The sequence below is a fragment of the Zophobas morio genome, unplaced genomic scaffold (assembly GCF_036711695.1).
Source record: "Zophobas morio isolate AGI-343-1 ecotype UQ-CSIRO unplaced genomic scaffold, CSIRO_AGI_Zmor_V1 ptg000021l, whole genome shotgun sequence".
Taxonomy (NCBI): Eukaryota; Metazoa; Arthropoda; class Insecta; order Coleoptera; family Tenebrionidae; genus Zophobas; species Zophobas morio.
This window is the reverse complement of record NW_026972126.1, coordinates 27453484-27480006: the sequence shown is the minus strand read 5'-3', so window position 1 is coordinate 27480006 and position 26523 is coordinate 27453484. Positions and strand designations below refer to the sequence as shown.

Genomic DNA, 26523 nt, shown 5'->3' with positions numbered 1-26523 from the left:
AAAATTTTTACGTTAATTGAAATCTTTAAATATATCAAAACGGCCTTTATTTTCATACCAGGGTACATGGAAGGTTTTAAATTGTTTCTTTTGACATCTAGGGGAAAGAGAATTTTTTTCGTTTTTCCGAAAAATGTGTTTCAAAATTTTCAGATTTTCCAATGTTTTAAGCGGACTGAAGTTAATAAAATCTGCATTTTTCTTACATCTCCAGAGTTTCGGATATTCTCAAAAACGAAAAAAAAAAAGTCATATAACTTTGACCCAATTTCAGGATGGACTTTATAGCCTTACTGTTATAGAATTTTTAGAATTTGATTTTTTTTTTCCAAAACTAGTATTTTGTAAATTTTCAAATTTTTGATTTTTTTTAATTTTCACGTTAATTGAAATCTCTGAATAAATCAGAATGGCTTTGATTTTTTTGCATAAATTCACATTTGGAAGTAAATACAACGGAGGTCTTAAATTTTTTGGGTTGATATCTAGCGGAAAGAGAATTTTCGTTTTTCCGAAAAATATGTTTCAAGATTTTGAGATTTTCCAATGTTTTAAGCGGACTGAAGTTAACAAAATCTGAATTTTTCCTACATCTTTAGAGTTTAGGAAATTCTCAAAGACCGAAAAAAAAAGTTACTTAATTTTGGGCCAATCTCAGGCTGACTTGCGGTTTTGCTGTTATAGAATTTTTAGAATTTGCAACATTTTTTCCAAAACCAGAATTTTGTAAATTTTCAAAATTTTGATTTTCTAAAATTTTCACGTTAATTGAAATCTTCAAATAAATCAAAACGGCCTTTATTTTTACACCAGGGCACATGGAAGGTTTTAAATTGTTTCTTTTGGTATCTAGCGAAAAGAGAATTTTTTTCGTTTTTCCGAAAAATGTGTTTCAAAATGTTCAGAAAATCTGCATTTTTTTTACATCTCCAGAGTTTCGGATATTCTCAAAAACGAAAAAAGATAAAACGTTATATAACTTTGACCCAATCTCAGGGTGGACTTTATAGTCCTACTGTTATAGAATTGTTAGAATTTGAATTTTTTTTTCCAAAACTAGAATTTTGTAAATTTTCAAGTTTTTGATTTTTTTTAATTTTCACGTGAATTGAAATCTCTGAATAAATCAGAATGGCTTTGATTTTTTTTGCATAAATTCAGATTTGGAAGTAAATCCATCGGAGGTCTTAAATTTTTTGTGTTGATATCTAACGGAAAGAGAATTTTCTTTTTTCCGAAAAATACGTTTCAAGATTGTCAGATTTTCCAATGTTTAAGCGGACTGAAGTTAACAAAATCTGAATTTTTCCTACATCTTCAGAGTTTAGGAAATTCTCAAAGACCGAAAAAAAAAGTTACTTAATTTTGGGCCAATCTCAGGTTGACTTTGCGATTTTGCTGTTATAGAATTTTTAGAATTTGCAACATTTTTTCCAAAACCAGAATTTTGAAAATTTTCAAAATTTTGATTTTCTAAAATTTTCACGTTAATTAAAATCTTCAAATCAATCAAAACGGCCTTTATTTTTACACCAGGGCACATGGAAGGTTTTAAATTGTTTCTTTTGGTATCTAGAGGAAAGAGAATTTTTTCGTTTTTCCGAAAAATGTGTTTCAAAATTTTCAGAAAATCTGCATTTTTTTACATCTCCAGAGTTTCGGATATTCTCAAAAACGAAAAAAGAAAAAACGTTATATAACTTTGACCCAATCTCAGGGTGGACTTTATAGTCCTACTGTTATAGAATTTTTAGAATTTGAATTTTTTTTTCCAAAACTAGAATTTTGTAAATTTTCAAGATTTTTTTTTTAATTTTCACGTGAATTGAAATCTCTGAATAAATCAGAATGGCTTTGATTTTTTTTGCATAAATTCAGATTTGGAAGTAAATACATCGGAGGTCTTAAATTTTTTGTGTTGATATCTAGCGGAAAGAGAATTTTCGTTTTTCCGAAAAATATGTTTCAAGATTTTCAGATTTTCCAATGTTTTAAGCGGACTGAAGTTAATAAAATCTGAATTTTTCCTACATCTTTAGAGTTTCGGAAATTCTCAATAACCGAAAAAAAAAAGTTACTTAATTTTGGGCCAATCACAGGTTGACTTGCGGTTTTCCTGTTATAGAATTTTTAGAATTTGCAACATTTTTTCCAAAACCAGAATTTTGTAAATTTTCAAAATTTTGATTTTCTAAAATTTTCACGTTAATTGAAATCTTCAAATAAATCAAAACGGCCTTTATTTTTACGCCACGATACATGGAAGGTTTTAAATTGTTTCTTTTGGTATCTAGCGGAAATAGAATTTTTTTCGTTTTTCCGAAAAATGTGTTTCAAAATTTTCAGATTTTCCAATGTTTTAAGGGGGCTGAAGTTAACAAAATCTGCATTTTTCTTACATCTCCAGAGTTTCGGAAATTCTCAAAAACGAAAAAAGAAAAACTGCTATATGTATAACATTGACCCAATCTCAGGGTGGACTTTATAGTCCTACTGTTATAGAATTTTTAGAATTTGATTTTTTTTTCCAAAGCTAGAATTTCGTAAATTTTGAAATCTCTGAATTAATCAGAATGGCTTTGATTTTTTTTGCATAAATTCAGATTTGAAAGTAATTGGAGGTCTTAAATTTTCAAAAATTCTCAAAAACAAAGAAAGAAAATTTTGACATAAATTCAAGGGTGATACTTGTCCTGAGCTTCGCTCTCTCGACAATCAAGGACTTAGTAAATTTGATAAAAAATTACATTTTTTTTTAAGCATTTGTAAATAAAACAGTTGCTTAAAATCGAGGTTATCATTCCAAGCTCATTAAATACAATGCTTCAAATCCCATCGATGTTTATTTTTGCAATAATTTGCAACAGTTTGTTACAATATAGACTACCGTTTCGAAATGCGTTGTAATGCTAGCAAAATGCGATCCTTATAAGGCGATCTCCGTTCCTTATCACACGTAATTCGACGCAACTTCACTGGAATACCTTTCCTTATTTACCACATCGCTGATACCGATAACATTATCTCCAACGGTATTCAATAATACCTTACGTAATAATTATAACAATAATTCAATAAAAATAGCAGAACCGCAAACCAACGGACCGACTCAAGAACCGGCATACCACAGCCCATTTTTCCCGCATAAATTTCCTCCAAACAATCGAAATCGCGTTTAACCCCAATTTCCACTCCTAGCTAATCACCAATTACACACAGCCGGTTATTAACAGCGCAAACACCGTAAATAGGTAAATTCGATGCGAAACGACATATGGTATCCGTCGAGCGTCAGCCGACTCGAAAATAATTGGAAGAGCCAAACTCGTGTCGATCAAGGCTCGTTTTCCATAAAACACGAATCGATGTCGATTTCCTTTTCGAGCCTCCTAACCTCTGCACACTTTCTTTACCATATAAAAGCCGCTCAAATTTACGATTTTACTGATTGGGCTCAAAATACGCTAATATGGTGATAACGAGACCGCTACTTGTAGGCTGGACATGTCGCAACGGAATGGATGGCCGCCATAGCCATCTTGGAATCACTGTCATCGTGACAGGTGCCAATTTGAGGTTATGTAAGCGTCATAGGTGCGAATTTATTTCCAAGGATGACTCGACTACAGCTTCATTAAATTTTGATAATTGATAATTAACACGACAGTTGAAAAAGTTGCGGAATTTAGCACCAAGTCGCAATAAAAATGCACCAGACCATATATGTAAAAATGAGGTTATGTCTTTCGGTTATCCGGCGTGAAAGGGTTGAGGTGTCACTCGGCAATTAAGCCGAGTTATTCTCATAGGAAACGCGCGAGTCCAACAAACCGTGCTCTGCTTGTTGTCCAGGTTAAAGAACTGACATAACCGTGAATGTGCAGCAAGAGCAACAAATAAATCACCTCGGTGAAAATAATCGGAATAGTTCTGCCATATGGAGTCGCTCTTTGTGATGCGATAGCGGCATTTTGTTTTCGACGCTCGGATAACTCTGGCCTTGCATACTTTTCTGATAAGGTTCGAGTATCGATTGTGCGGATCTCGGGTGATTGGCGGGCTGGAGACGGTACTGTTATTAGTACGTGTGGACGAATATTTATGGTTTATAGTCTGGTGGTTGCGTGGTTTGTAATTGAAATTTTACCATTAATTCATTAATTTTCAAGCGATTGTAGAATTGGAGCGTTAATTGGAAGAATTGGGTTTTGTGGTTGAGGGGCTTAATTAGCTGCAGGATGTGTGAATGTTTGAATAAGAGGTGTGAGGGGGGCGGTGTAAACGGTGTATTTTTAGACGACACAAATTCATAGAAACCCTCCTCGAACACGAACAATATTAGAAAAGAGTGAATTATTCATGGATCCTCTCCACAAGGTTGATGACGTCAACAATCAATTAATTAATTTGGTTAGAAGTGTTTTGCGAAATATTTAATCAAGATTTTTAATGATTTTATTTTATCGGCACCCGCATCAAATTTTCCTAAATTTCTGAGAATGGAGTTAAGATTGTGACTAGATTTCGACATATCAAGATTAAAATATTGATGTTATCTCAAAAAGTATGAAGTGCATTGTCGTTGATATTTTTACGGTTTTTTTATTTTGTAATTAAAATTGTTTTCAGTGTTTTCAGAATTTTTATTTTTTCAGGTCGTCCGAAGTTTAATACTTCGAATTTTTTTATTGTTTTCAGGCATTCAGGTGTGAAACGTTTAAGATTTTGGAACAGTTAACTTCAGTATTTCCAGTCCACTGTTCGATATTGTGTATTCGTTCGGCATCTGTAAATAAATCAAAATATTTTTCAAAAATTCGGGTTTGAAACAAATAATTTCAGTATTTTTGAAAGCATACACTTTTTGAATTTCGAAATTTCAAATTTAAATCTGAAAATTTTCAAAATGATCCAACGCTCGAAACAAATACAATTTTTTTATTTTTACGGTAACTGAGATATTTAAGTTTAAATATAAATATCTTTGGTTATATTTTCAAAATTTAAAAATCTCGTGTTAAGGATTTCATGATTTTTGAAAAATTCAGGTTTGAAATATACATGGATTTTTTTTTTACAGGATATCTAGAGAGAACAAAATTAATCCTCTTTTTTCAGTCATCAGACGTCAAAAATTTGAAAACAATTAATTTCAGTATTTTTGAAAACATACACTTTTTTCAATTTCGAAATTTCAATTCTAGATATTTTAAATATTCCAAAATGTTAAATCTGAAAATTTTCGAAATGATCCAACGCTCGCAACAAATACAAATTGCTTATTTTTATGTTAACTAAGATAACTTAAGTTTAAATCTAAATATTTTTAGTTATATTTTCAAAATTTAAAAATCTGGTATTAAGGATTTCATGATTTTTGGAAAATTCGCATTTGAAATGAGATAGGTCTTTAAACATTTTTTTTTTTGGATATCTAGTTTGAAAATATGTTTTTCATTCCTCACTGTTTAGTTATAGTTATATATTTTTTTGAATTTCGAAGTTTCAATTCTCGATTTATTTTCAATATTCGAAAAATTTTAATTTCTGAATTTTCACAATGGTTCAACATTTCATATTTAGTATTTGTTTATTTTCACGTTAGGTGGGATATTTAAGTTTAAATCTAAACAGCTTTTGCTATATTTTGAAAATTTAAAAATCTCATGGTAAGGATTTTCCGCTTTTTCAAAATTTTGGGTTTGAAAATTTATTAATTTTCTCTTTTTATCTTTCGTTTTTAGTTGTTAAAGTTCCAAGTCTAATATTTTGAAACACTGGACTTTCGTTTTTTGAAAATATGCATTTGTATTAAACTTCGAAGTTTAAATTCTTGATATTTTCAATATTCCAAAATTTTAAATTTGTGAATTTTCAAAATGGTCCAACGTTCGATATTTTGCATTTTGTTTATTTTTACGTTAACTAAGATCTTTCAGTAAATAAAAAAAAATGTCATATATTAAGGATTTCACGATTTTTCAAAAACTCGAGTTTGAAAATCCGTATTTTTTTATTTTTTTGTGATATTTACACGAAATAATTTTTATGTTATTTTTCAGTCGTAAAACGTAGCATTTTGAAACATAACTTTGATATTTTAAAAACAATTTTTTTTTTAATTTCGACGTTTAAATTCTCGATATTTTTAAAATTCCAAAATTTTAAATTTGTGAATTTTTAAACGGTTCAGCGTTCGGTATTTTGTGTTTGTTATTTTTACGTTAGGTGGGAGATTTAAGTTTATATATAAATAGCTTTTGTTATACATATTTTGAAAATTTATAAATCTTATGCTGATTATTTCACGATTTTTCCAAATTTCGGGTTTGAAAGTACATATTTTTTTATTTTTTTCTCGAAATCTAGAATAAATAATCTTTTTGCCCTCATTTTCAGTTATCAAAGGTCCGAGTCCAAGATTTTGAAACTTTTAACTTCAGTACATATTTTGAAAATATGCATTTGTTTTGTATTTCGAAGTTAAAATTCTCCATATTTTCAATATTCCAAAATTTTAAATTGTGAATTTTCAAATTGGTCCAATGTTCGATATTGTGCATTTTGTGTATTTTTACGTTAACTAAGATCTTTCAGTAAATAAGAAAAAAATAAATGTCATATATCAAGGATTTCACGATTTTTCAAAAAACGAGTTTGAAAATCCGTATTTTTTTATTTTTTTGTGATATCTACAGGAAATAATTTTTATGCTATTTTTCAGTTGTAAAACGTAGCATTTTGAAACATAACTTTGGTATTTTAAAAACAAAATTTTTTTGAATTTCGACGTTTACATTCTCGATATTTTTAAAATTCCAAAATTTTAAATTTGTGAATTTTTAAACGGTTCAGCGTTCGGTATTTTGTGTTTGTTATTTTTACGTTAGGTGGGATATTTAAGTTTATATCTAAATAGCTTTTGTTATATTTTAAAAAATTTAAAATCTCATGTTGATTATTTCACAATTTTTCCAAATTTCGGGTTTGAAAGTACTTGTTTCCTTTATTTTTTTCTTGAAATCTAGAATAAAGAATCTTTTTTCCCTCATTTTCAGTTGTCAAAGGTCCGAGTCCAAGATTTTGAAACTGTTAACTTCAGTACATATTTTGAAAATATGCATTTGTTTGGTATTTCGAAGTTAAAATTCTCCATATTTTCAATATTCCAAAATTTTAAATTGTGAATTTTCAAAATAGTCCAATGTTCGATATTTTGCATTTTGTTTATTTTTACGTTAACTAAGATCTTTCAGTAAATAAAAAAATAAATAAATGTCATATATTAGGATTTCACGATTTTTCAAAAAATCGAGTTTGAAAATCCGTATTTTTTTTATTTTTTGTGTTATCTACAGGAAATAATTTTTATGCTATTTTTCAGTTGTAAAACGTAGCATTTTGAAACATAACTTTGGTATTTTAAAAACAAAATTTTTTTGAATTTCGACGTTTACATTCTCGATATTTTTAAAATTCCAAAATTTTAAATTTGTGAATTTTTAAACGGTTCAGCGTTCGGTATTTTGTGTTTGTTATTTTTACGTTAGGTGGGATATTTAAGTTTATATCTAAATAGCTTTTGTTATATTTTAAAAATTTAAAAATCTGATACTGATTATTTCACGATTTTTCCAAATTTCGGGTTTGAAAGTACATATATTTGTTTATTTTTTTCTTGAAATCTAGAATAAAAAATCTTTTTTCCCTCATTTTCAGTTATCAAAGAACCGAGTCCAAAATTTTGATACTGTTAACTTCAGTACATATTTTGAAAATATGCATTTGTTTTGTATTTCGAAGTTAAAATTCTCAATATTTTCAATATTCCAAAATTTTAAATTGTGAATTTTCAAAATGGTCCAATGTTCGATATTTTGCATTTTGTTTATTTTTACGTTAACTAAGATCTTTCAGTAAATAAAAAAAATAATTGTCATATATTAAGGATTTCATGATTTTTCAAAAATTCGGGTTTGAAAATCCGTAATTTTTTTATTTTTTTTTGTGATATCTACAGGAAATAATGTTTATGTTATTTTTCAGTTGTAAAACGTAGCATTTTGAAACATAACTTTGGTATTTTAAAAACAATTTTTTGTTTATTTCGACGTTTAAATTCTCGATATTTTTAAAATTCCAAAATTTTAAATTTGTGAATTTTTAACTGTTCAGCGTTCGGTATTTTGTGTTTGTTATTTTTACGTTAGGTGGGATATTTAAGTTTATATCTAAATAGCTTTTGTTATATTTTGAAAATTTAAAAATCTTATGCTGATTATTTCACGATTTTTCCAAATTTCGGATTTGAAAGTACATATTTTTTTATTTTTTTCGTGAAATCTAGAATAAAGAATCTTTTTTCCCTCATTTTCAGTTGTCAAAGGTCCGAGTCTAAGATTTTGAAACTGTTAACTTCAGTACATATTTTGAAAATATGCATTTGTTTTGTATTTCGAAGTTAAAATTCTCCATATTTTCAATATTCCAAAATTTTAAATTGTGAATTTTCAAAATGGTCCAATGTTCGACATTTTGCATTTTCTTTATTTTTACGTTAACTAAGACCTTTCAGTAAATAAAAAAATAATAAATGTCATATATTAAGGAATTCACGATTTTTCAAAAAATCGAGTTTGAAAATCCGTATTTTTTTATTTTTTTGTGATATCTACAGGAAATAATTTTTATGGTATTTTTCAGTTGTAAAACGTAGCATTTTGAAACATAACTTTGGTATTTTGAAAACATAATTTTTTTGAATTTCGACGTTTAAATTCTCGATATTTTTAAAATTCGAGAATTTTAAATTTGTGGATTTTTAAATGGTTCAGCCTTCGGTATTTTGTTTGTTATTTTTACGTTAGGTGGGAGATTTAAGTTTTATATCTAAAAAGCTTTTGTTATATTTTGAAAATTTAAAAATCTCACTCTAATGATTTTCCGATTTTTCAAAATTTCAGGTTTGAAAATACATTAATTTTTTTTCTTAAAATTTAGAGAAAAGAAATATTTTATTTCTCATTTTTCAGTTGTCAAACGTTGAAGATTTTGAAACGATTAACTTCATTCATTCAAAAATAAACACATTTTATGAGTTTTTTCGCAAATTAAATTGTGTAAATTTTAAATACTTTAACTTTCCAAAATTTTAGATTTATCAATTTTCAAAATGGTCCAATGTTTGATATTTTTTGTTTGTTTATTTTTACGTTAACTGAGATCACATTACACACATTTGAAAATACATCGAAGATTTTTCTGTTTATTGGAATTCGGAGAAAACACTTTTTTCCTCATTTTCCAGTTGTCGGACGTTGAAGATTTTGAGACAGTTGACTTCTGTAATTTGAAAAATATATTTTTTTTCGAAGTTCAATATCCAAAGTTTCCAAAATTTTATATTATAGTTACAGTTCAATGATTCTGAAAACATTCAAGTTTGACTAACTTTGGAACGTATTTTCCGAAATTGTTGACGCTTAGATGCGATCTAGAATAAACAGAATACTAGGTGTAAATTCACAAGTGTCTATATTTGCATTTATTTAATCGTACAATTTTGCGTTAACAGGGAAAAACCAAGAGTTGTTTATTTAATTTTGGAAAAGAGATAACCGGAACACACCTCTTGAACACACAAAATCAACCCAAAAAACCATTTAGAAGCAACTTTAAATAAAAACAAATTTTCGACCCGAGGGTTTCAAGAAGACATTTGCTGTAGGCACCTGTGTTTATGATAAGAGGAAGTTGTAATCGTATCCGGAACAGCTGCGAAATGACGCCATCGGAAGTTTGCAATGGGAATAACGTTTTTAACTGTCTCCTAAATGAACGCTACCAACTTCAAAAAACCGAACAATCAAGTATTCAAACAAGATCGCTCTCCTTGCTCTATTATTCATACTTTGTAATGTAACAGTGTCGTATTAAAATATTTATTGCTTTCAATTGATGACGTTAGAAACGTAACAAGAATTATCGCGACCGGATTCAATAAGCCACCATTAAACGCTATTATGGCCGTTAATCAAACTATAAACTACACGTTCTTATCATGCACGATTTCATAATGTGAGAATTATGTGGATTATGGCAGTTAGACAATAACCTCTTAATGCCATAAACGTCGTTGTTCTATTATTAAAACGTGTGGCTTTAGCCACATAACCTCAAAACCGCGATAACGTCCAAAACCTGATTTACAACACAACACTTCGGGCGTCATAACCTCACAATCATCGCTTGTCCACGTCACCCCAAATCCCGAAATCTTTCTTCCAGCGGGAAAATTTATAGACTGATTTATGACTCGCGTAGGCTACACTCAGTAAATAAAAAACTTCACACATGTATAGTGGAATTATGTAAATTATTTTTTCAGCCGGTTATAAATCATGCAATAAATTTCTAATAAACAACGAGGTACATTTCCTTTGTTAATTAGCCCCAACAAAGGCCCGTTCCATGAATAAGCCTCCAACAGCGCACACTTGACTCACTCCAAATCGCGTCCGGCGAACAAAATCCGTTTCCATATAAGGGCTAAGTTAGCCTTTTAAAGATACGCGGTTTATTATTTCATCGGTGTTGATTTTAGCGAGGTTTTGCCCTTATTTGCAGTCGCTACAAATCGCCTTGTATGATAACCTGACCCAGATTAGGCGCTGGTTCTGACAATAGAGGTCGGCGAATTGTAATAAGCGTTTCAGGGATAGTCGGACTACAATTCCTTACATGGGACCACCTTGGCGCAGGGTCAGCGAAATGGGTTTAGTAGATGCAGATTTACCGTGGAATTCCGCGGTATAGGAAGCTGATTGAAAGTCGATGGTGTTTGGGAAAACAAGTCGTGCAAAGACAAACCCACGCCGAGCCTACTAGATTTTTGTTGTTTAGAAACGTTGATTGTAATATTTTTTAACTCGTTACTTGGAAAAAAATTATCGATGTTCTTAATGCTTTTAGTGATGAGAGGATGATTTCATCGGTTGATGAACATTCGATTTTCCACTTACGGATTTCTATAGAAAGCAATAATACAATATAAGAGCAAATTAGATCAATTCGTGGAATGATAAAAACACAATTACTATAAAGTATTTGTTTTAATCTCACAGCGTCATAATTACATAGTTGTGTTTAATCTTTATTGGTTGTGAATTTTTGAAATTGATTTTTGTAGGAATGATTGTTTTATCAGAAAATTGGTCGAAGGTTTTTTCGACAAAACATCACTCACTCGTCCCTGAAGTACAGCCCAACAAATTATTCTAAAGCAGATAGTCAACAGGAGAAAATGCTTATTGAAAAATTAATGGAAAAGTTGAGAAATCAAAATATTTTAAAAATCAAAAACCGAAAAATCGAAAGATCGAGCGACCGAAACACCAACTGAAAACTGAGGTGTCAAGAAATCAAAATATCAATAAACTCGAAAATCTAAAAATCGAAATATCGAAAAATCTAAAATTAAAAAAAAAACTGAACAATCTAATAACTGAAAAATGAAAAATTTTAAAATCGAAAAACGAGCAATCCAAAAATCCAGATCTCTAAAATTTCAAACTTGAGAAATTAAAATATCGAGAAATCGAACTATCAAAAAATGGAAAAATAGAAAAAATGGGAAATTGAAAGATTCCAAAACTGAAATGACGACAAATTGGAAAATCGAAAAACTGAAAGGCCGAAAACGAAAAAAAAAAAAATCGAGAAACCGAAAAATTGATAAAATCGAAAAATTTGAAAACCGAAAAATTTAAAAACCCAAAAACGGAAAAATCGAAAAATAAAAAAGTTTAAAACTCGAAAAATTGAAAAACTGGGGAATCGAAATTTTGAAAAATCTCAAAACTGAAATATAAAAAAATTGATAACAATTCAAAAACTTCAAAACTGAAACAACGAAAAATTGAAAAATCGAAGAGTCAAAAATTTGAAAAATCGAAAAATTGAAAAATCCCGAAATCCAAGCCCAGAAGTCGAAAAACTTAAAAATTTAAAAATACGAAAAATTGAAAAGTGGAAATATTGACGAACTGAAAAATCGAGAAATCGAAAAATCTAAAATTTCAAATTTACAATATCAAAAAATTGAAAAATCTGGAAATCGAAAAGTTTCCAGATTTTTCGATATTTTTATTTTTCAGTTGTGTACTTGAATTTTTAAATTTTAGATTTTTAATTTTTTTGATGTTACGATTTCTCGGTCTTTCGATATTTTGGCTTCTGGGTTTCAGATTTCTGGGTTTTTTAATTTTTCGATTTAAAAAATTTTTAATTTTTCGATTTATCGATTTATCAATTTTTCGATATTTCAGTTTAAGGATTTTTCAAAATTTCGACACTTCAATTTTTTAGTTTTTCGAATTTTCGATTTTTTAATTTTCTGATTTTTCAATTTTTTAATTTCTCGATTTTTTCATTTTTCGATTTCTCAGTTTTCTCATCCTTCAATTTAATGATTATTTAGTTCATCAATTTTTCGATTAATTGATTTTTTGATTTTCTCTTTCTCGGTTTCTCGAATTTTCAAATTTTCAACTCTTCGATTTTTAGATTTTTAAAATTTTATATTTTTCGATTTCCCCATTTTTCAGTTTTCCAAATTCTCAATTATTCGATGTTTCAATTTGGAGATTTGCAATATTTCATTTCCTCAACTTCGGTTTAAAAAATTTTTGATTTTTCGATTTTCGATTTCTCAATTTTTCGTTGTTTCACATTTAACATTTTAAAATTTTTCGATATTTAAGTTTTGAGATTTTTCAAAATTTCGATTCTTCAAGTTTTCCATTTTTCAGTTTTTCGATTTTAAAATTTTTCGGTTTTCAAATTTTTAGAATTTTCAATTTTTCTATTTCTCGATTTATGGAGTTTTCAATGTTTTGATTTTTCGATTGCTGGATTTTTCAATTTATCAATTCTTCGATTTAATGATTTTTTTTAATTTAAAATTTTTCAGTTTTTGGCTTTTCGGTTTTGACCTGTCTCGATTTCTTAATTTTTTGATGTTTCGATTTCTCGTTGTTTCAGTTACTTAATTTTTCGTCATTTCAGTTTTAGAATTTTTCAATTTCTCGATTTTTCAGTTTTTCGATTTTTCGATTTTTTAATTTTCTGATTTTTCAATTTTTCAATTTCTCGATTTTTTCATTTTTCGATTTCTCAGTTTTCTCATCCTTCAGTTTAACGATTTTTTAGTTCATCAATTTTTCGATTTGTTGATTTTTCGATTTCTCAATTTCTCGATTAATTGATTTTTTGATTTTCCCTTTCTCGGTTTCTCCAATTTTCAAATTTTCAACTCTTCGATTTTTAGATTTTTAAAATTTTATATTTTTCGATTTCCCCATTTTTCAGTTTTCCAATTTCTCAATTATTCGATGTCTCAATTTGGAGATTTGCAATATTTCATTTCATCAACTTCGGTTTAAAAAATTTTTGATTTTTCGATTTTCGATTTCTCAATTTTTCGTTGTTTCACTTTTAACATTTTTAAATTTTTCGATATTTAAGTTTTGAGATTTTTCAAAATTTCGATTCTTCAAGTTTTCCATTTTTCAGTTTTTCGATTTTAAAATTTTTAGAATTTTCAATTTTTCAGTTTTTCGATTTTTGTTGTTTTGATTTCGCGATTTTTCAATTGCTTAATAGTTTAATTTCTCAATGTTTTCAATTTTCCAGTTTTTGATTTTTGATTTCTTGTTCTTCGATTTTTCAGTTCTTCGATTTTTTTAAATTTTACATATTTCGATATTTCAATTTTCAGATTTTACGATTTAGTGATGTTGAGATTTCTTGACATCATGATTTTTCGTTTTTTAAAATCTTTCTACATTTCGATTTTTCAAGTTTTCGATTTCTCATTTTTCAACATACCAGTTTTGGGAATTTTTCAACTTTTCGGATTTCGATTTTTCGGTTTATCGATTGCTCATTTTTTCCATATTTCAGTGTCGAGACTTTTCTATTTTTCGATTCTTGGAAATTTCGGTTTCTCGATTTTTTTTGACTCCCCAATTTTTGTTTCTTTTAAATTTCCGATTTCTCAATTTTTCGATTAATCGATTTTTAATTTTTAAAATGTTTTATTTTTCGGCATCGACTTTTCGATTTCTGGATTTTTCAATTTTCCAAAATGGAAAAATCGAGAAATCGAGAAAGAAAAAAATCAAAAAATCAATAAAAAAAATTCATATGTCGAAAAATGAAAAATCGTTAACTGGAATTGAAAAATTGAAGTCAGAAAATTTAAAAAACGAAAAGTTGAAGAACAAAAACTTTAACGTTCCAAAAGTGAAATATCGAAAATCTGAAGAATCGAAAATTGAAAAACTGTGAAATCGAAAACAGAAAAATCGAACATTTGAAAAATTCAGAAATCGAAAAATTGTTAAGTACCCATATCTAAAATTTTTACTTTTTTTCTCCAGAAATTTCGATATTTAGGATAAAAATTCAACACGGATTCATAAACTACAAATGGAAGAGTATATTGCTCACACTCAGTAAAAATAGTACGTTTTTTTAAAAAATAATACATTTTTCTACAGTTTTAATTTATTTGCAAAAATCTCGTTTCCGCACAAGACACCATTATGCTTCAGCACCAGCCACCTCCTCTCCCTGCCCCTCCCAGCATCCCTCCCCCAAAAAGAAACCGAGTTTCACTCCATTATCGCCCTCCCTTTCCCCATTCCCCAGCCGAAAACCCGCAACCATGAAATCGCATTAGCGACCGCTCGGTCCCACAACCCATCCTCGCGCTTTCCACCCATCGGAATTTTTTGCGCGAAAATCAATTTCACCGCGAAAACGAACTTCTCGCATGCCGCAAATTGCCTCCTCCGTGCCACCATAAACACACAAACCCATTTGTTTATGATTATAATTGCAAAGGCGATTTTGAGCGCGGCGGGTTTTTGCCGCTCGGACCGTTGGGAGCAGGTGGAGTGGTGAAAAAAGCGGCATTCCTGCCGACATGAATGGCAGCACCGGCAACGTTCAGACTTCCATGGTTCAGGTTGAGACCATCCGTTAAAAGCAAGAGTAGTCGTTGAGGGCAAAAGTCCGGCCGGTGGGTCGTTAGTATTCAGCGCCGCGAGCCATACCTGCACAAAAAGCGACCTTGAAGCCGGTAGGTGGACGCTTTTGGTCGTCGGATGGTGGCAGACGAATGGTGCTAATGGGTCATAATGGTGGCGAGGGCGGCGGTGGGTGGTAGGGGGGCTGGGGACGGCGGGATTGGAAAGGGGGTGGTGATGAGTGCGGTGGACGAATGGTAACATTGGCTGGAAGATGAGGTGGTCTTTCGGTCTGATGATTGGAGAATATTCAGGAGTAAAAAAATCTCCCAATTTAGTTCTCAAGCAAAACACCAAGATTTTTAAAAATTCTTTCAAATACTAATTAGCAAGACCCATCCAATATTCTTCAAATTTTTTCAGATGTGTCTCAAACCAGGGACCCCCAAGATTCTCTAAAATTAAAAGAAGAAACAAAACGTCAGTTACCCCTGACATTTTTTTTTTATATCTTTCTGAAATAAAACATCAGAAACCGTCAAGATTCTTTCAGTTTCATTCTAAACCAAAACGTTCGGTGCCCTGAGATTCGTTAAAATTTTTTCAGATATAAAACACTAGAAACGTCCAAGACAAGATTCTTTCGATTTCGTTTTGACTTAAAAAAATTTGAATTATAGGTAAATCAAAAGAGACCCTCAAAATGTTTTAAAATTATTAAGATTCTTAAAATTTCTTAAAAATCAAAATATGCGAATGTCCTCGAGAGTCTTCAAAAATTTTTTCAAATATAAAACACCAGATACCGCCAAAACTTTTTCATTTTTGTTTTAAATCAAAACAACGGGTGCTCCTAAGCTTGTTTAAAATTAATGGAAATATAAAACCCCAAAGAGTCTTTAAAACATTTTTAAAAACGAAACGTCGAGGGCCCCTGAGATTCTTTAAAATTCTTTGAAATATAAAACACCAGGAACTCCCAAGGCTCTTTCAATTTCGTTCTCAAAGTAAAACATCGGGTGACCCTGACATTGGTTCAAACATTTTTTAAATATAAAACCTAGTGCTTTAAACCCTCAAGATTATTTAAAGTTCTTTTAAAAACCAGACTTTACGTGCCTCTGACATTCTTTAAAATTAATTCAAATCTAAAGCGACAGAACCTCCAAAAATTCTTAAAAATTCTTTCAAAAAAATATCGAGTACCCTGAGATCTTTAAAAAAATTTCAAATATAAAACATCAGGTGCCTCCGAAATTCTTTAAAATTCTTTCAAATATAAAACACCAGGAACTCTCAAGGTATTTTCAGTTTGGTTTTTAGCTGAAACGTCGGGTGCCCCTCATATTGATCCAAAAATTCAACAAGTATAAAACACCAGAAACCTTCAAGATCCTTTAAAATTAATTCAAATATAAAACATGAGGAATTCCTAAAATTCTTTATTTTTTTTTAATAAAAGGCCGAATTCCCTGAGATTCTTTAAAATTCTGTCAAATATAAAGCATCAGAAACCCCCAGAATTCTTTAAAAACCTTATTGAAAACAAAACGTCGGATGCCCTTAAGGTTCTTTAAAATTCTTTCAAATATAAAACACTAGGAACTCTCAAGGGTCTTTCAATTTTGTATTGATCCTGATATTGATCCAAAAATTCATCAAGTATAAGACATCAGAAATCCTCAAGATTCTTTAAAATTAATTCAAATATATAACATCAGGAATTCGTAAGATTTTTTTATAATTTTTTTTTAATAAAAATCCGAATTCCCTGAGATTCTTTAAAATTCTGTCAAATATAAAGCATCAGAAACCCCCAGAATTCTTTAAAACCTTATTGAAAACAAAACGTCGGATGCCCTTGAGGTTCTTTAAAATTCTTTCGAATATAAAACACTAGGAACTCTCAAGGCTCTTTCAGTTTTGTTTTGATCCTGATATTGATCCAAAAATTCATCAAGTATAAAACATCAGAAATCCTCAAGATTCTTTAAAATTAATTCAAATATAAAACATCAGGAATTCCTAAGATTTTTTTATATATATTTTTTTTTAATAAAAATCCGAATTCCCTGAGATTCTTTAAAATTCTGTCAAATATAAAGCATCAGAAACCCCCAGAATTCTTTAAAAACCTTATTGAAAACAAAACGTCGGATGCCCTTGAGGTTCTTTAAAATTCTTTCAAATATAAAACACTAGGAACTCTCAAGGCTCTTTCAATTTAGTTTTGATCCTGATATTGATCCAAAAATTCATCAAGTATAAAACACCAGAAACCTTCAAGATTCTTTAAAATTAATTCAAATATAAAACATCAGGAATTCCTAAGAGTTTTTTATAATTTTTTGTTTTAATAAAAATCTAAATTCCCTGAGATTCTTTAAAATTCTGTCAAATATAAAGCATCAGAAACCCCCAGAATTCTTTAAAAACCTTATTGAAAACAAAACGTCGGATGCCCTTAAGGTTCTTTAAAATTCTTTCAAATATAAAACACTAGGAACTCTCAAGGGTCTTTCAATTTTGTATTGATCCTGATATTGATCCAAAAATTCATCAAGTATAAGACATCAGAAATCCTCAAGATTCTTTAAAATTAATTCAAATATATAACATCAGGAATTCGCAAGATTTTTTTATAATTTTTTTGTAATAAAAATCCGAATTCCCTGAGATTCTTTAAAATTCTGTCAAATATAGAGCAACAGAAACCCCCAGAATTCTTTAAAAACCTTATTGAAAACAAAACGTCGGATGCCCTTGAGGTTCTTTAAAATTCTTTCAAATATAAAACACTAGGAACTCTCAAGGCTCTTTCAATTTTGTTTTGATCCTGATATTGATCCAAAAATTCAAAAAATATAAAACATCAGAAATCCTCAAGATTCTTTAAAATTAATTCAAATATAAAACATCAGGATTTCCTAAGATTTTTTATTATTTTTTTTTAATAAAAATCCGAATTCCCTGAGATTCTTTAAAATTCTGTCAAATATAAAGCATCAGAAACCCCCAGAATTCTTTAAAACCTTATTGAAAACAAAACGTCGGATGCCCTTGAGGTTCTTTAAAATTCTTCCAAATATAAAACACTAGGGACTCTCAAGGCTCTTTCAATTTTGTTTTTAAACCAAAACGTCGGGTGTCCTTGATATTGGTCCAAAAATTCATCAAATATAAAACACTAGAGACCCTCAAGATTATTCAAAATTAATTCAAATATAAAACATCAGGAACTCCTAAGATTCTTTAAAAAAAATTTAAAAACGAAACGTCGGTTCCCTTGAGATTCTTTAAAATTCTTTCAAATATAAAACACCAGCAACCCCCAGACTTCTTTAAAAATCTTATTGAAAATAAAACGTCAGATGCCCTTGAGATTCTTTAAAATTCTTTCAAATATAAAGCATCAGAAACCCCAGAATTCTTTAAAAATCTTATTGAAAGCAAAACGTCGGGTGCCCTTGAGATTCTTTAAAATTCTTCCAAATATAAAACACTAGGGACTCTCAAGGCTCTTTCAATTTTGTTTTTAAAGCAAAACGTCGGGTATCCTTGATATTGGTCCAAAAATTCATCAAATATAAAACACTAGAGACCTTCAAGATTATTCAAAATTACTTCAAATATAAAACATCAGGAACTCCTAAGATTCTTTAAAAAAATTTTAAAAACGAAACGTTGGGCCCCTTGAGATTCTTTAAAATTCTTTCAAATATAAAACACCAGCAACCCCCAGAGTTCTTTAAAAATCTTATTGAATATAAAACGTCAGATGCCCTTGAGATTCTTTAAAATTCTTTCAAATATAAAGCATCAGAAACCCCAGAATTCTTTAAAAATATTATTGAAAACAAAACGTCGGATGCCCTTGAGATTCTTTAAAATTCTTCCAAATATAAAACACTAGGGACTCTCAAGGCTCTTTCAATTTTGTTTTTAAAGCAAAACGTCGGGTATCCTTGATATTGGTCCAAAAATTCATCAAATATAAAACACTAGAGACCCTCAAGATTATTCAAAATTAATTCAAATATAAAACATCAGGAACTCGTAAGATTCTTAAAAAAAATAATTTAAAAACGAAACGTCGGGTCCCTTGAGATTCTTTAAAATTCTTTCAAATATAAAACACCAGCAACCCCCAGAGTTCTTTAAAAATCTTATTGAAAATAAAACGTCGGATGCCCTTGAGATTCTTTAAAATTCTTTCAAATATAAAGCATCAGAAATCCCAGAATTCTTTAAAAATCTTATTGAAAACAAAACGTCGGGTGCCCGTGAGATTCTTTAAAATTCTATATAAAACATTAGGGACTCTCAAGGCTCTGATATTGATCCAAAAATTTATCAAATATAAAACACCAGAACCGTCAAGATTCTTTAAAATTAATTCAAATATAAAACATCAGGAATTCCTAAGATTCGTTAAAATTATACATGTTCCTATAACAATAATTAATTACTACAATTCATACGGAGAGAAAAAAAACTTTTTCAAGTGATTTATGTAATCTTTTTGTTGGTTTGAGCATTCCCATGTATAAAACGAACTTGCCTATATTTCAAACATGTTTGAAGAATTGGTACCAGATGTCAACATTCCCAGTTCACAACACCGAGAACAAAATCCGTTGGAACCAATTATGTACAAATCTGCAATGTACTTGTTTAGCACACGTATCAATGTTTAAATAATCCCCTTATCAAAAATGAATTAGTTTACTTTCAGTGTATTTTGTTGACACTGCAAATGAAACGATGTTACAAAAAAAAAACTTCCACATGTTTTTCCGTCTTTTTTTCCTGTTCTTAGTCGTGATAAGGTTTTAAATCAAGTTAATTTATTACAAAATCTATATTTATTTTTTCACAAATTCGCCAATCTTCCAGTCCGATGCGCCGCTACCTGAACTCGTTAACCCCCTGTGCATTGAACCCGCCAAACAATAAGCCTGTCAATTAAAACTGATATGTTTGCTAAGCAAGCAGAAAAATACCAGGCGATTTATTATTATCCTTCCCATGTATCGCAAACGCAAATAGACGTTGAAATGAGTAATAAGACGCCCGCCTCTGGAGATAGATAATATATTCAGAATTGAAGGAGTCATCTGTTGCTAAGAGAGCCGAGAGGTGAGATTCCAAATGCTCTTCTGATTACACGCACCGTTTCCAAAAACGGAATAATTTCACACTGCCGTACTTATTTATTTAAGGTGCATAATTAATGATGGCAAGGTCGAGGACCCTGTGCTTTCGAAACCTTGGCCTTTGAGGAAAGACAGCGCGGCGGATTTCTCCGCCGGCGTGAATGTACAGGGTGTCGTGGATTTTGTTTAGAGGGAGATTTATTTCTGGGAGGGTTGTTCAGGGTTTTACGGTTTGGGAGCTACGAAAAATGACGCTAGGGATAGCGGGGAATCTGCGAGGCCAGGACTAAATTAGATCTGTTTTATTTATATCAAGGTGTAAAACACATTTATTGGTCTTTTATTATTATTATTGATAAATTAAGAAAGTTTTGTGTGCACTTATTTACAGCTGGTTCAGAACGAAATTTTTAAACTGGATCAATTAATGTCACGCAGTTAAACAAATGTGCTGTTAACTGGTTTAACGATAATCTAAAATACATGAGACAACTTAATTTTCTACTAAATCTTCAAAAAACGATAAATGATCCCAAATTAAGTGTGTAATTAAGTAAAGATTATAGAAAAGAGATAAATAAGCTAAACAACAAATATATAACAAATACCGTATAATAATAAATCCCAGGCGTGTTTTAAACATTATAAATGACAATAATCCTCCCAATAAAGCTCTCAACTTTCTCATTTAGTATAAAAACACCAGGGATCCCCAAGATTCTTTCATTTTCGCCCAAAATGTCCAATGCCCCTGATATTAAAAAAATAATAATAAAATATGAAGCACCCGAAGATTTTTTAAAACACTTTCGTAGATAAAACACCAGGAAACCTCAAGATCCTTTAAATTTAATTCTGGACGTTAGATGCCCTTGAGACTTTTATAAATGTTTTCAAACATAAAACATTCATTAAATTTTTACAAATATAATACACCAGAGGCTCCAAAGATTTAACGCTGTTCAGATACAAAATACAAGGATCCCCATGAAACACGAGCCCCTCCTCAAGATTTTTTAAAACATACTCAGATATAAAACACCAAAGGCCTTCGAGATTCATTACAATTTTTCAAATATAAAGCGTCTGAGGGTCCCAAGATCCTTTAAAATTTTTTCAGATATAAAACACGAGGGTCCACGAGATTTTTTAAAACACTTTCTGATATAAGACTTCAGAACCCCTGAAATTAATTAAAGTTTCTCAAATATAAAACATCTGAGGATTCCAGGATCCATTCAAATTTATTCAAATATAAAACGCGAGAGCCCCCCCCTCCAGATTTTTAAAAATTTTTTCAGATATAAAACACGAGGGCTTACAGGATTTTTTAAAACACTTTTTGATATAAAACACCAGAGGTTCTTGAGATTCATTAAAATTTTATAAATATAAGACACCAGGGGGTTTCAAGATCCTTATATAAAAAACACCAGAGGCACCTGAGATTCATTAAAATTTAGCAAATATACAACACCTCAAGGTTCCAAGATGCTTATATAAAACACGAGCCCCCCCAAAGTTTCTTTAAAACATTTTCAGATATAAAACATCAGAGACTCAGAGATTCATTAAAAAATCTTATATATGAAACACCTGAGAGTTCCATGATATTTTGAAATTCATTCAAATATAAAACGCTAGGGTTCCCTCAAGATTCCTTAAAACAATTTCAGAAATAAAACACTAAGATTTTTTTTTTTCTCAAATATAAAACTCCTGAGGGCTCCAAGATCCTTTAAAATGTGTTCTGATATTTCAAATATAAAATTTTTGCAGACACGAGAGACACCCATAAAACAAGAGAATTCTCCAAGATTTTTTAAAACATTTTCAGATATAAAACACCAGAAGCCCCTGAAATTCATTAAAATTTATCAAATATGAAACACCTGAATGTATCAAGATGGTTTAAATTTTTTTCAGTTATAGAACACGGGTGTCCCCATAGAACACGAAGGCCCTCCAAGATTCCTTAAAACTCTTTGAGATATAACACACCAAACGCCTCAGAGATTCATTATAATTTTCGAAATATAAAATATCTGAAGACTCTAAGATCCTTTAAAATTTTTCCACATATTGAACACTAGGGGGCTTCGAAGATTCTTTAAAACACTTTCAGAAATAAAACACCAGAGGCCCCTGACATTCATTAAAATTTTTCAAATATAAAACACCAAAGGGCTTCAGGATTCTTTAAAATTTATTCAGATATAAAACACTTCAGGGTTCCAAGATCCTATAAAAAGCACGAGCCCCCCAAGATTCTTTAAAACACTATCAGATATAAAACACTAGAGATCCCTGAGATTCACTAAATTTTCAAATATAAACATTTTTCAGAGAGGAGGGGCCCCCCATAAAACACGAGTACCCTCCAAGATTTTTTAAAACACTGTCCGATATAAATCACCAGGGGCCTCTGAGATTCATTAAAATTTTTCAAATATAAAATAACTGAGGGTTCTTTAAAATTTTTTCAAAAAATAAAACAGAGGAGACCCCATAAACCATGAGTCCGCCACGTGATTCTTTAAAACACTTTTAGGTATAAAACACCTGAGGCCTTCGAGATTCATTATAATTTTTCAAATATAAAACACTTGGGGATGCCAAGATCCTCTAAATTTTGTTCAGATATAAAACACGAGAGCCCACAAGATTTTTTAAAACACTGTCCGATATAAAACACCAGGGGGTCCTGAGATACATTAAAATTTTTCAAATATAAAACACAGGACAGTTCCAGGATCCTTTAAATTGTTTTCAGATATAAAATATAACGGCCTCTCCCAAAATTCTTTAAAACACTTTTCGACATAAAACACCAGAGACCCCTGAAAATTATTAAAATTTTATAAACATAAAACACCTGGGGGTTCCAGGATCCTTTCAATTTTCTTTAAATATCAAACACAAAGGGCTCCCAATATTCTTTAAAACACTTTCCGATATAAAACACCAGAGATTCCATCGAAAGCTTAAAATTTTATAAATATAAAACACTCGAGGGTTGCAGAAGCCTTTAAATTTTTTTCAGATATAAAACACCTGAGACTTAAGGTCCTTTAAAATTTTTTCAAATATAAAACACGAGGCACCCCATAAAACACGAATAAGATCCTTTAAAACACTATCAGATATAAAACATTAGAGATCCCTAAGATTCATTAAAATTTCTCATATATAAAACACCTGAGGATTCCAGGATTTTTTAAAATTTATTCAAATATAAAATGCAGAGCCTCCCAAGATTCCTTAAAACATTTTCAGAAATAAAACACCAGAAGCCCCTAAGATTGATTTTTTTTTTTCAAATATAAAACACCTGAGAACTCCAAGATACTTTAAAAGTTATTTCGATATTTCAAATGTAAACATCTTTCAGAGAGGAGGGGTCCCATAAAACATGAATACCCTCCAAGATTTTTTAAAATATTGTCCGATATAAAACACCTGAGGCCTCCGAGATTCATTATAATTTTTCAAATATAAAACACTTGAGAGTCCCAAGATCCTTTAAATTTTGTTTAGGTGTAAAACACCAAAGGCCTCCATAAACACCAGGGCCCACAAGATTTTTTAAAACACTGTCCGTTATAAAACACCAGGGGGCTCTGAGATACATTAAAATTTTTCAAATATAAAATACAGGACAGTTCCAGGATCCTTTAAATTGTTTTCAAATATAAAATATAATGGTCTCTCCCAAAATTCTTTAAAACACTTTTCGATATAAAACACCAGAGATCCCTGAGAATTATTAAAATTTTATAAACATAAAACACCTGAAGGTTCCAGAATCCTTTCATTTTTTTTTAAATATCAAACACAAAGGGCTCCCAATATTCTTTAAAACACTTCATTTTCCGATATAAAACACCAGAGATCCCAGCGAAATGTTAAAATTTTTCAAATATAAAACACAAAGGGATCCCAATGTTTTTTAAAACACTTTCAAATATAAAACACCAGGGGCCTCTGAGATTTAATAAAACTTTTCAAATATAAAACATCTGAGAGTTCTAAGGTCCTTTAAAATTTTTTCAAATATAAAACACGAACAAAGTTCTTTAAAACACTTTCGGATATAAACCACCAGAGGACTTCGAGATTCATTACAATTTTTCAAATATAAAACACCTGAGCTCCCAAGATCTTTTAAATTTTTTCAGATATAAAACACGAGAGGTCTCCATAAAACACGAGGACCGTCAAGATTTTTTAAAACACTTTCCGATATAAAAAATCAGAGGTCCCTAAGAATTATTAAAATTGTATCAATATAAAACACCTGAGGGTTCTAGGATCCTTTAAATTTGTTTCAAATATAAAACACAAAAAGCCCCTAAGATCCTTGAGAACACTTTCAGAAATAAAACACCTGACGATTCCAGGATGCTTTAAATTGTTTTTAAATATAAAACATAACCTCCCCCCAAGATTCTTTAAAACACTTCAGATATAAAACACCAGGGGCCCCTGAGATTCATTACAATTTCTCAAATATAAAACACCTGGGGGTCCCTAGTTCCTTTAAATTTTTTCAGATATAAAACACGAGAGACCTCCATAAAACACGAGGGCCCATAAGATTTTTTAAAACACTTTTCGATCTAGAAAACTTGAGGTCCCTAGGAGTTACGAAAATTTTATAAATATAAAACACCTGAGGGTTCCAGGGTCCTTTAAATTTTTTTCGAATATAAAACACAAAAGGCCCCCAAGATCCTTTAAAACACTTTCAGATATAACACCAGGGGCCTCTGAGATTCATTAAAATTTTTCAAATATAGAACACTGAGGGCTCCAAGATCATGTTTAAAGCACCAGCCGCCTCCCAAGATTCTTTAAAAGACTTTAAGATATGAGACATCAGAGATCCCTGAGATTCATTAAAATTTCTCAAATATAAAACACCTGAGAGTTTCAGCATATTTTAAAATTTATTAAAATATAAGAGCCGTCAAGATTCCTTAAAACATTTTCAGAAATAAAACACCAGATTGATTTTTTTTTCAAATATAAAACACCTGAGAGCTCCAAGATACTTTAGAAGTTATGTCGATATTTCAAATATAAACATTTTTCAAGGAGGAGGGGGCCCCCATAAAACACGAGTACCCTCCAAGATTTTTTAAAACATTTTCAGATATAAGACATCAGGGACTTCTGAGATTCATTAAAATTTTTCAAATATAAAATAGCTAAGGGTTCTTTAAAATTCTTTCAAAAATAAAACAGAGGGGACTCCAGAAACCATGAGGCCCCCACATGATTCTTTAAAACACTTTTAGGTATAAAACACCTGAGGCCTCCGAGATTCATTATAATTTTTCAAATATAAAACACTTGAGGGTCTCAACATCCTTTAAATTTTGTTCAGATGTAAAACACGAAAGGCTTCCATAAAACACGCCGACCTACAATATTTTTTAAAACACTGTCCGATATAAAACACCAGGGGGTCCTGAGATACATTAAAATTTTTCAAAAATAAAATACGTGACAGATCCAGGATCCTTTAAATTGTTTTCATGTATAAAATATAACGACCTCTCCTAAAAGTCTTTAAAACACTTTTCGATATAAAACACCAGCGAAATGTTAAAATTTTATAAATATAAAACACTCAAGGGTTGCAGAAGCCTTTAAATTTTTTTTAAATATCAAATACAAAGGGCTCCCAATATTCTTTAAAACACTTTCCGATATAAAACACCAGAGATCCCAGTGAAATGTTAAAATTTTATAAGTATAAAACACTCGCGGGTTGCAGAAGCCTTTAAATTTTTTTCAAATATAAAACACAAAGGGACCCCAAGGTTTTTTAAAACACTTTCAGATATAAAACACCAGGGGCCTCTGAGATTCAATAAAACTTTTCAAATATAAAACAGCTGAGGGTTCCAGGATCCTTTAAATTTGATTCTTTAAAACACTTTAGATATAAAACACCAGGGGCCCCTGAGATTCATTACAGTTTGTCAAATAGAAAACACCTGGGGGTCCCAAGGCCCTTTAATTTTTTTCAGATATAAAACACGAGAGACTTCCATAAAGCACGAGGGCCCATACGATTTTTTAAAACACTTTCCGATATAGAAAACTAGAGGTCCCTAAGAGTTATGAAAATTTTATAAATTAATATAAAACACCTGAGGGTTCCAGGGTCCTTTAAATTTTGTTCGAATATAAAATACAAAAGACCCCCAAGATCCTTTAAAACACTTTCAGATATAACACCAGATTCATTAAAATTTTTCAAATATAAAACACTGAGGGCTCCAAGATCAATTTGAAAGAATAAATCTCTAGCTATTAGAAATTAT

General features: G+C 30.3%; 1 protein-coding gene across 1 annotated transcript in view; it reads right to left on the bottom strand.

Annotated features, from left to right (window-relative positions):
- LOC135132358 (phospholipase A1-like) overlaps positions 1 to 26523 on the bottom strand; it is a 32086-nt gene that overhangs the window by 4723 nt on the left and 840 nt on the right. The window lies entirely within an intron of this gene.